General features: G+C 38.8%; 1 protein-coding gene across 1 annotated transcript in view; it reads right to left on the minus strand.

The window, feature by feature from the left end:
• LOC112147800 (receptor-type tyrosine-protein phosphatase S) overlaps positions 1-7,469 on the minus strand; it is a gene marked incomplete in the record, with an annotated part of 91,502 nt that extends 84,033 nt beyond the window's left edge. The window contains 1 exon segment of the mRNA XM_036216205.1: positions 7,128-7,469.
• Between the last annotated feature and the right edge of the window lie 2,457 nt (positions 7,470-9,926).

The raw sequence follows: 9,926 nt of genomic DNA on the forward strand, positions 1-9,926 counted from the left end.
AAAAAACCCCAGCCAGCAGCAGGGCAGTGATCCTGTCAGCCTGCGGTGTGCGGCTTATCAAATCAGGCGCTATATCTGACATTAGCAAAACACTATTAGCGCTCAATAACAAGCCCAGGAGTGGAAAGTTCCCGAGCAGGTTCAAGGCTGAGCAGCTGCAGTCAGGTGAGCTGTGGAGATAGAGACAGTTCTCCTTTGCATATTTATAGACTCGCACATAATAAATCAGGCAAGAACATGGAGCTACATTTAAACTATTCTAGACGAGGAAGGGATTTTTTCACAAAAAATCCATCATTTCTGTGGATTCTGAGGCAACAATTGATTACTGGGTGGAATTTAAACATGTGTGGGTGAAACAAACAGACGTGCACACGCTGGTCTTATATAATCTTGCAGCCGTCTTTTCTGAAAAAAATATGTAGATTGTCTTTTTTTGTGGAAAATATGAATTACATGAAAAAAATCTGTGTGCCACCTGTCAGATGGTTTGAGACAAAAACAGGTTATGTAACCTCTGCAGGCCAAGCCGAGTTAGATTTTAATCCTGAGGAGGGATTCCATTTCATATCTAACTGAAAAATGTTTAGCATGTAGAAAACTCTAAGATCATCCATTTACTCCAAGTGATTAAGACTCAATCTCAACTTAAGATGCTGCTTTTTACTGTCATTCTTCATTCTAGCTTAATTTCTTTTTTTTTACTTTTCTCTGTAGCTATAGGAAAAAAAGGAAATCTTTTAAATGTTTTCCACAGGCGAGAAAGCAAACAAGGGCAGAGATTTCACTTGCACTTGTTCCCATGAGCCCCGGAGGTCTGCTGTGTAATCCGGGGAGTTCTCGGTTTAACAATGAAAACAACGGATAAACATGTCTACTCTGACAGACGCTGGAGATGTGGCCGTTCTAAGTCACATTTAAGACCACTGTTCAAATAGAAAAAGAGGTCTAAAAAATAAAAAGTAGAGGATTTACTCCGTGGAAAATTGTTTTTTTTATAACTCCTTTATTTTGAGTGAGCATGTCTGGGTTGATTTTCTATTTTTAATGGTGAAAACAACAAATAAATATGTCTACTTTGACAGATCCTTGGCATTTGTAGACACATTTAAGATCCAAAAAAATTCAAAATGTTTGTTCAAAATAGAAAAAAAGGTCTAAAAACATAAAAAGTTGAGGATTTACTCAATTAAAAATGTATGTTTTTATAACTCTTTTATTTTGAATGAGGATATCTGGGTTGATTTTCTATTTTTAATGATGAAAACATGTCTACTCTGACAGATGCTGGCCATTCTTATACATATTTAAGGTACAAAAAACTCAAAATGACTGTTTAAAATGGAAAAAAGGTCAAATAAATAAAAAGTTGAAGATTTACTTATGAAAATAGGTTGATTTTCTATTATTAATGAAAAAAACAACAAATAAAGTGGTACACTCAGCCAGATGTGGTCATTCTAAGTCATATTTGAAATCTAGCAAACTCAAAATGATTTTTCAAAACAGGAAAAGAGGTCTAAAACTTAAAAAGCTGAAGATTTACTCCGTGGAAAATAGGTGTTGACAGATGCTGGCCTTTCTCAGTCACATTTAAGATCCAACAGACTCACAATTACTTTTTAAAATAGACAAGGTCACCTAAAAACATAAAAAGTTGAGGATTTACTTCTTTGAAAATAGATGTTTTTGTAAATCTTTTATTTTGAAAAATCATGTCTGGGTTGATTTTCTATATTTAATGGAGAAAACAACAAATAAACATGTCTACTCTGACAGATGGAAGCTATTCTTAGTCACATTTAAAATCCGAAAAACTCAAAATGACTTTTCAAAATAGAAAAAGGTCAAAAAAAGAAAAATTTGAAGGTTTACTCTGTGGAAAATATGCGTTTGTACAATTCCTGGACTTTGAATATGGACGTTTAGGTTGATTTTCTATGAATGATGAAAACAACATGTCTGCTCTGACAGATGATGGCCATTCTTGGTCACATTTAAGATCCAAAAAAGTCAAAATGACTTTTCGAAGAAGAAAAAAGTTATAAAAAATAAAAAGTTGAGGATTTAGTCTGTAGAAAATATGTTGTTTTATAATTCCTGGATTTGTAACAAGTATGTTTAGGTTCATTTTCTTTTTTAGTGATAAAATGCAATATTTTTGGCACATTCTTAGTCACATTTAAGATCCAACAAACTAAAAATGACTTTTCATAATAGAAAAAAGACTAAAAACATTTTAAAAATTGAGTATTTACTCCAAAAGTAGTAGATGTTTTTATAATTCCTTGATTAGGAATAAAGATGTCTAGGTCGATTTTTAAAAATAAACAAATTAATAAAAATTCCAAAAAAAAAAGGTCAAAAACATCGAGACAAATCCAGCCTCATAAATAAACATTTAAATGCTTTTACTGCATCAAATTTAGACACTTTCTTTTGATATTCTGAAAAACTTTGAACCATCGAGGACTGTTTCCTCCCCCTGAAAGCGAAGACAGACCTGAGTGTTTTCCAACAAGCAGCAGAGGCTACTCCAGCATTTGAACTTTAATTGAAGGCTAACTGCCCACTTCAAAGCCGTGCTCCCCCCTCGTTTTCCACATTCTGATTACTCAGACCGTCTCCTGCTTCATCAGCCATCTTGTCAGTCAGTCCTACCCACCTAATGACTCTTGTCACTCAGGGATGCAACTGTCAGACTGTGCCAATAGCCGCGCTGCTTTCAGCCGTGATTGGATAATGAAGTGCCTGCATCAACGTTTTGCCATTTTCAGTCCAGTAAGGGAAAGCTCTGAAAAGGGGGTCTCGTTTGCAGGATTTCACTTTTTGGATTGGATTGGGATTGAGCAAAAGTTGAGAGCAGGGTTGACCAGAGGACGGCGAGAAGGCAGCCTCTCGTTGGCGTAAATGAGGACAGCAGGAAGGGGAGGGGCAGAGAGAATGGTCCTCAGTAATGATGAGAGGAGAGGTGAATGGCTGAAGACAAGAGGTGGAGAGGAGAGGAGGAGGAGGAGAGGTAAGGCAGCGTGCATTATTCATCCCCGCTGACACATCAAAATCTCTGATTCATCAGGAGAAGGGCATCATCCGAGTCACAACCCATCCCTCAGACATGCACACGCAGACACATGAACATGCATTGGAAGACTCGTGGCTGAAAAGACAAGATAATTATGGACTCAGGTAGATATTTGCATGAGCGGGCAACAGAACAGCTTTCTCCCCAGATACAGAAGATGTAGAACAGGTGTTTATCTGGGTTTGAATCTGCATACAGTTAATCAAACAGATGACTCTGAGGAGGAAATCCACAAAAATACAATCACAAAACTGCAGGGGAAGACGAGCCCTTTATGATCCTGAAGAAATAATTAATAAGGCCTTTGTTAAATACTTAGAATTACAAATGACTTTCCATTTCTACCAAAGCATTAGCATGTTTACATAATATCACCATATTAGACATTTTAATATTGCTCTCCCACGATCCACTCCATCTTATGGGTTGGATTATCATCTAAAAGCATCTATTGTTAGATGAAAGGCTGAACTTTTATGGGTTTGATGAAAATTGTGTTTTGTTTTTTACATGTTTTTTTTTTTTTTAGCATTTCTATCGTAATTAAGGACATAAATAAAGAAAATTAAGCCTAAAATAGAATTTCTGACTATTTTAGTCACCAAAAAATTGCAATTTAAAAAAAACAACATACCTGTAGGTGCTACTAGTGCTGGGCGATATGGAAAAAAAATTATACCATGATATTGATTATTAGTATAAGTATATTTTCAGTTATTCTCTAAAAAATGCACACAATAGTATCAAGCTTCTTAGCAGAAAAACAAGTTTTTGCGCAAAAGTTCAGAAATAAAAAAATAAATAAACAAATAAAAACGATAGAAGATAAATGGCACGATAGACACATATCGCCCACACGATAGGTATCGTCAAATTCCCCAGCACTATTGAGGAGCCACAAGCTCCCCGCTCTATTCTGATACATCTACTTCCAGACAAATACATCCAGGTAGGTCTTTGTTTTCCTCATCCCAACGGACATCTGGGTCAAAACTGTACGGCTGGATAGCTCCTGCAGAATAATAAAGTCTAGTGCAGCCTTTAACCCTTCAACACTGGAGCTCCAGTGTTTATGTTCTTTCATTGACTGTAACTTTTTAATTGTTAACGCGATCAATGTAATTACAGCAGATTCTGAAGGAGAAAAGCTGAAATTACGTTGATCACGTTAACAACTAAAAAAATACACTATTTAAAGATTTTGTGTTTAGACCTCACCGACGACGCAAAAGGTGTTAAAAAGTTATTTTTGTTTAGCCTCATTTTGCAAATGGAGGATTACGTGTCTAAACTCAGGAATTTGTGGAGACACGTCACTGGCAGTGATCTTTATTGAGACTGGGAGACTTTTAAAACTGAAGAAAGAAAAAGAAGACTTCTACAAACATGTTATTGACGTGATTCTTCAGAAGGAGCAGCGCACAGAAATTATTAATGAGTAAAAGTAAGTAAAAAAATGGTGATTTTCTATGCTACAGTTTGTAAACAGAGGAAAAATATTGAAATGAACGTTTAAACATCACACTTAAGCTGTTGTCAATCAAATGGTGAAGAAGATTTTGCTCTCCATAAAATATATCCTGTCAAAACTATATATCATATAGGAAGACGCTACTTGTGTTCGGCGAGCGAGCTGCCGCACTGTATGGTGGGATTTGTAGTTAGCTTTGTAGTGATGATTGCAAACATATTTGGCCTGCTGTCAGATCTGGCAGCGCAAGGAATTGTGGGATATTGTTCCCTTGCCTGTCTGGGTGGATAGAGGTTCAGGTGTGGGTTTTGTCAATGTTTTTGTTGTCTGCCTGTTTTACTCTGTTTTCTTCTGTTATGTTAGGAAGTCATTCTAACTGATACCTCAGCCTCCATAATGCCAAGATAAAAATGATCTGCAGGGCCGGACATAATTATTCCATGGACCGGATCCGGCCCCCGGGCCTTTACTTTGACACGTGCAATAAAGCATCATTTTTGACAAATCTTAAGAAATTATTATTAACATCTTCTTTATGTAGTGTTACAAACACAAATATTGTCTGAAATCTGTTTATTCTGCTGTTCTCATTGGCTGCCCTTCCGAAGACATCAGCCCCCTTCGTGCCCCCCATGTAGAAAGTTCTAGGTCCGCCACTGCTCACAATACTTTGAATTATGTTTATCCCTTTAGTTTACATGAAATCCCTTCTTTGGTTTTCAGAATTAGTTTAATCTGAAACCACGAGTGATGATATTCATTAGGAGTACAGTCAAACAGATAATTTAGCTTAAGGAAAAAACTAAACAAAAAACATCTTAAAAAAAATCCCATAGCAACTTTCTTTAGAATTCTTGTTCATTTTTGCCTTTTCTTTCTCACATAAACACTAAAGATGAAAAGCATCGGATATTTTCGCTCCAGGAAAGTCAAATGACTCCAAAGTAGCTCACATGCTATGACTGTTTTCCCATTAAAGGCAGTCAAATCAAAACCTAACAGCACGCCGTGATATTGCTCATTGTAGTATTTTCATGTCATCCAAGCGGCTTCATTCTGCACGCTGAATCATTTTCAACAACCTCTGAATAACCGAGACGAGAGGCAGAGCAGCCAAAGCCCCCCCCCCCCTTTGGAAGGCTTTGGAAATGTCAATTAATATCAATGGCAAGACAACAACAAAGTGTCTGTCTTCTTGTCGTACAGGTGCTCACAGCATCAAAGTTGCACGCTTTGATGTGCTCCTTCCTGCCAGCTGACTGGTGCAAGGCAAAGCTAATGGCCGTTGTCCAAAAGATCCTGACAAAAATTCAGGGATGGATGGGAGGAACATGCAGCACAAAGGAAGAACGTGCAGCCGGGGAAATGGTGCCGGGAGAGTCGGGGAATAGCACTTCAATGAAGCCTTTGACATGAAAGCTGCTCCGCTGGGTACATGTTTAAGTCTTCACGGATTCTGCACTGCTATCTGTTTGGACAAAACCGCTGAGGCCTGTGGTTGAACCCTGTGAAATGCTATTTAAAGAGTGAGCCCTGACTTCTATCGTCGTCTCCATGAATTCTCTTCTTTTGAGCTTTTCTGCATCCAAATAATGTAAACGACAGTCAGAATTCATTCCAGAATGAAAACAAAAACCGGTGTCTTACAATCCGAGCGTAAAAACGACCGATTAAAACAGTCGGGGATGCAGAAATGGTCTGGAACAATAACCAGCAAACGCGTAGGGCCTCGGGGAAAGTGCTCCATCTGTTTAGGAGGAAGAAAAACCTTCAGCATGACAGTTCCTCTTTACAGAAGCCACACACACACCTTTAAGCCCCAAAACAAGCAGGAAAATGTGCGACTGGATGTGTCATTAATGACTCTCCCTGTATGCCTGAGCGGCCGTGTTGAAAGCAAATTCTTCTGAGTGTAATTATGAACACATGAGAGGTCTAATAGCTCTGCCCGTGTGTGCAGATGGGCTTATTTGAAGTAATCCAGGAGCAGCAGATGCAGCAGCCTCTCTATTGTCTGGTCTTCAGTCCAGCCACATTACCACCTGGTGCCTTCAGCAGTCTCTCTGCTATTGCAGAACCTGTCTATGTCCTGGAGGTGTCATAATAATGTCATTATCATCGTTCTTCAGAGATGACATGTATTTATTTATTTGTGATAAACGAGTGCATGAGACACCTGATCTTTTTTTCAAGTATTTTGCATTTAAAAGATGGCTCGTTTGCACCTGAAGGGCCATCAGGAAAAGCCACTTTAAATGAGCGTGAGGAACAAAGGCTTTGGCAGCGCGCGCGGGGTTCTCGCGCTGGCCAGCCAGAGAGGATGAGGAGGAAGAGGAGATGGAAGAAGAAGAGGAGGAGGAAGAGGAGGAGGAGGAAGAGGGGGGTGCAACACTGTCACCATCCAGCCGGATTTGCGCGACCAACGCGCTCTGCTGTGCACTTCATCCAAACATTTCAAACAAAGTCCAGGGGGTGACAGAGGGAGGCGCGCGGGGAGCCCGGATAGACGCGGTTAGGAGGGGTTTTCTGCAGCCGTTGCAGGGTGGGGTACACCACAGACAGACAGAGACGTACCTGGGTAGAAAGTGCTCCGTCGTCTCTCCGGTTTGCTCGGTTCATGTACTTGCAGCAGGGAAGCCTCCCGAACAGGCGCAGGGGGTGAGTGTAATCCAGCGCCCCTGTCTCTATGAGGGCTGCATCTTCCCGCCTGACGACTGACTGACTGACCGACCGACCGACCTCCCGGGAGCGGGTCACGGCTGCTCCTCAGCCCTTTTTGTGGGGAGCGCGCATCGCTTCGTCGGGCGGCCTCAGATGCTGCTGCTGCTGCTTGATGTCATTGATACTCCACTCCCTCCCCCTTCTCTCTCTCTCTCTCTCTCTCTCTCTTTCTCTCCTCCTCTTCTTTCACTGAAGCTCCCCCCACCCCCCAACACATGACGTGATGCAGCCGAGATCTCCAATAGCAACCGCATCCCCATCACCCCCTATTACCCCCCATTACTACCTTGCATCCACCCCCCAGTATACCTCTATCTGCTCCCTGGATCGCTGACTTGCGCATAAGATGCTGCTGCTGAGGTATATCCTGCTGTTGTAAAGTGACTGGTCCCCCCTCTTCCAGAAGATAAGCACCTTGCAGTCCCCGAGGTTTCTCTAATATAGTGTCTAATCATAGCTGCTGGCAGGAGATCTCCACAGAAAAATGCATCAAAACTATAACGATTCATCGACTCATATTCCTACAATCCAACAAAATCGATCAATCGGAGGCAAAGTTAGTAATCAAATTGACTTATAATTTTTTTTCAAAATGAAATAAATCGGTTATACTGAGATTGGAAAATACTAATTTGATTGAGGCAAGTGTCCAATGTTCTGAATTTTGCAAAACCCTGTGACTGTACAGTGTGTTGATCTTTTATGTGGAAAAACAACAAACTAAAACGTGAATGGATTTTACCATTAATACTTATTTACTTGTTTGTGCACATATTTAATTTACACCAACGAGCAGAGTTTTGTCAACTTTAATTTCCATGATTTTCTTAAATATCATCAAACACAAAAGCTACTTTGAAATAATCAACCTGAGCAAAAGCATTTTCTGGGTTTGTCCTGTTTATCCAAAGAGGAAAAGATTAAAGTGGCTTTGCAAATATAAAAGATTAGATTTTTTTATGTTCCAACCCCCTGTATTAATCCTTATGCACTACCAACACAAACACGACTTAGAATATGCTGCACTGGTTTTGTGGAGTCACATTCAGTCACAGTTTTTCATATAAAATAAGATAAATTAAATATTTTTTACCAAATACTTTTCTTTGAAAGACAAAGGCACAGTCTAACCCACCGGAAAAGTCCTCTGAAGGTTGTGCTAACACTCTGCCCTTCACAAAGAACATGATTCCTTCCACCTGGAATAAACAGACCTTGTGATAACAGCAACTCTTGAGGCAGTAAAGAAAATCCAGATTACTAACCCACATTGATACTGATAATTGGGTTAAAGCTGTGTTTAAATGCACATCATTTTTCTTCATCTAGATAAAAGCTGACTGAGGGAAATACAAATTCAACCATTTATGTTTTTTCCTGCATTACAGGACAAAGGATTCCAGTGTGATCACTGTCTTTGCTACTAGTGACATCTAGTGGCCAGTTGCTGCAACAACACCTTGCACTCAAGATTTTTTTTTTCTGAGTGGAAATATATCTTTTCAGTGTTTTTATTTAGTAAATTGATTTTCTCCAAAACTTAAATTAGGATTAGCTTAAAATGAATGAAAAGCAAGATTGAAAATGTGAAAAACAGGCTTTGTAAATTAAAAAAAAGAGAAAATTTGAAAGCAGTAAACTCAAAAATAAATATTGTAAACTTGAAAGAGAAATTTATTATAGTAAAAAAATGTAAATTTGAAACTTTAATAAAGAAAATCTAAAACTGTTACCAATTAAAACATTTTAATTTGTACTTTCAACTTTCCTTTTTTGTTTCTTTGTTTTCTGTTCTCTACTTTCAGCTTGAATTCAGTGTTTTGGGGGTTTTGCTGCTAAACTGATTGAGCTCAAAAGAAAATTAAAATTCAAAACAGCAGCTGTGAGCTAATAGATGCATAATTTTTCAATTGGTAATTTTACATTTATAGTTTTTTATTCAAGTTTTCAGTTTACAAATGTACAATATATTTCCAAATTTTCAACTTTTTTTCAAATTTACAATAACTTGTTTTCAAATTTTCAATTTTTTTCCATTTACAATGTCTGTATTTTTTAAAATTTTCAATCTTTTTTTTCTTCGTTCACTTTAATCTGATCCCTATTTGACCCCATGTAGTTCTCCAAAATAAAACATTTCAAATATTTGAACCGAATCGCTCCTTGTTGTCAGTCAAGATGCCACTTGCTGTATAAATAGTCCCTCCACAGATAATCCTTATCTTTAGTTGTGCTTGCAGCAGGGTGTACCTGACACCACCACGTCTGTTTCCTGTTAGAATGAGTCTCAGCCACCCCCCCTTGACTGGATTGCGTTACAGGATTCCCATTTTCAGAGATGAACCAAGGACGGGATTCCTAAAATTAGCAGGCGTGTCTCTACCCCTGCCCTGCAGCAGTGACGTTAATTACACTATTTTTACTTTAAAAGTGCAGGAGCTCGGAAAGATCGAGTTTCTGTTGTGCTTTATCCCAGAATCCCTGGACTCTGAGAGTGATTTTAAACATTTTAACTTTTCAACCGTTAACACGATCAACGTTATTCCAGTAGATTGTGAAGGAGAAAAGCGGCGTGAGCCGCTTTTCTCCTTCACAATCTACTGGAATAACGTTGATCGTACTAACAATTAAATATAAAAGCATCCACACTCG

This window comes from Oryzias melastigma, linkage group LG17 (assembly GCF_002922805.2).
Source record: "Oryzias melastigma strain HK-1 linkage group LG17, ASM292280v2, whole genome shotgun sequence".
Classification (NCBI taxonomy): Eukaryota; Metazoa; Chordata; class Actinopteri; order Beloniformes; family Adrianichthyidae; genus Oryzias; species Oryzias melastigma.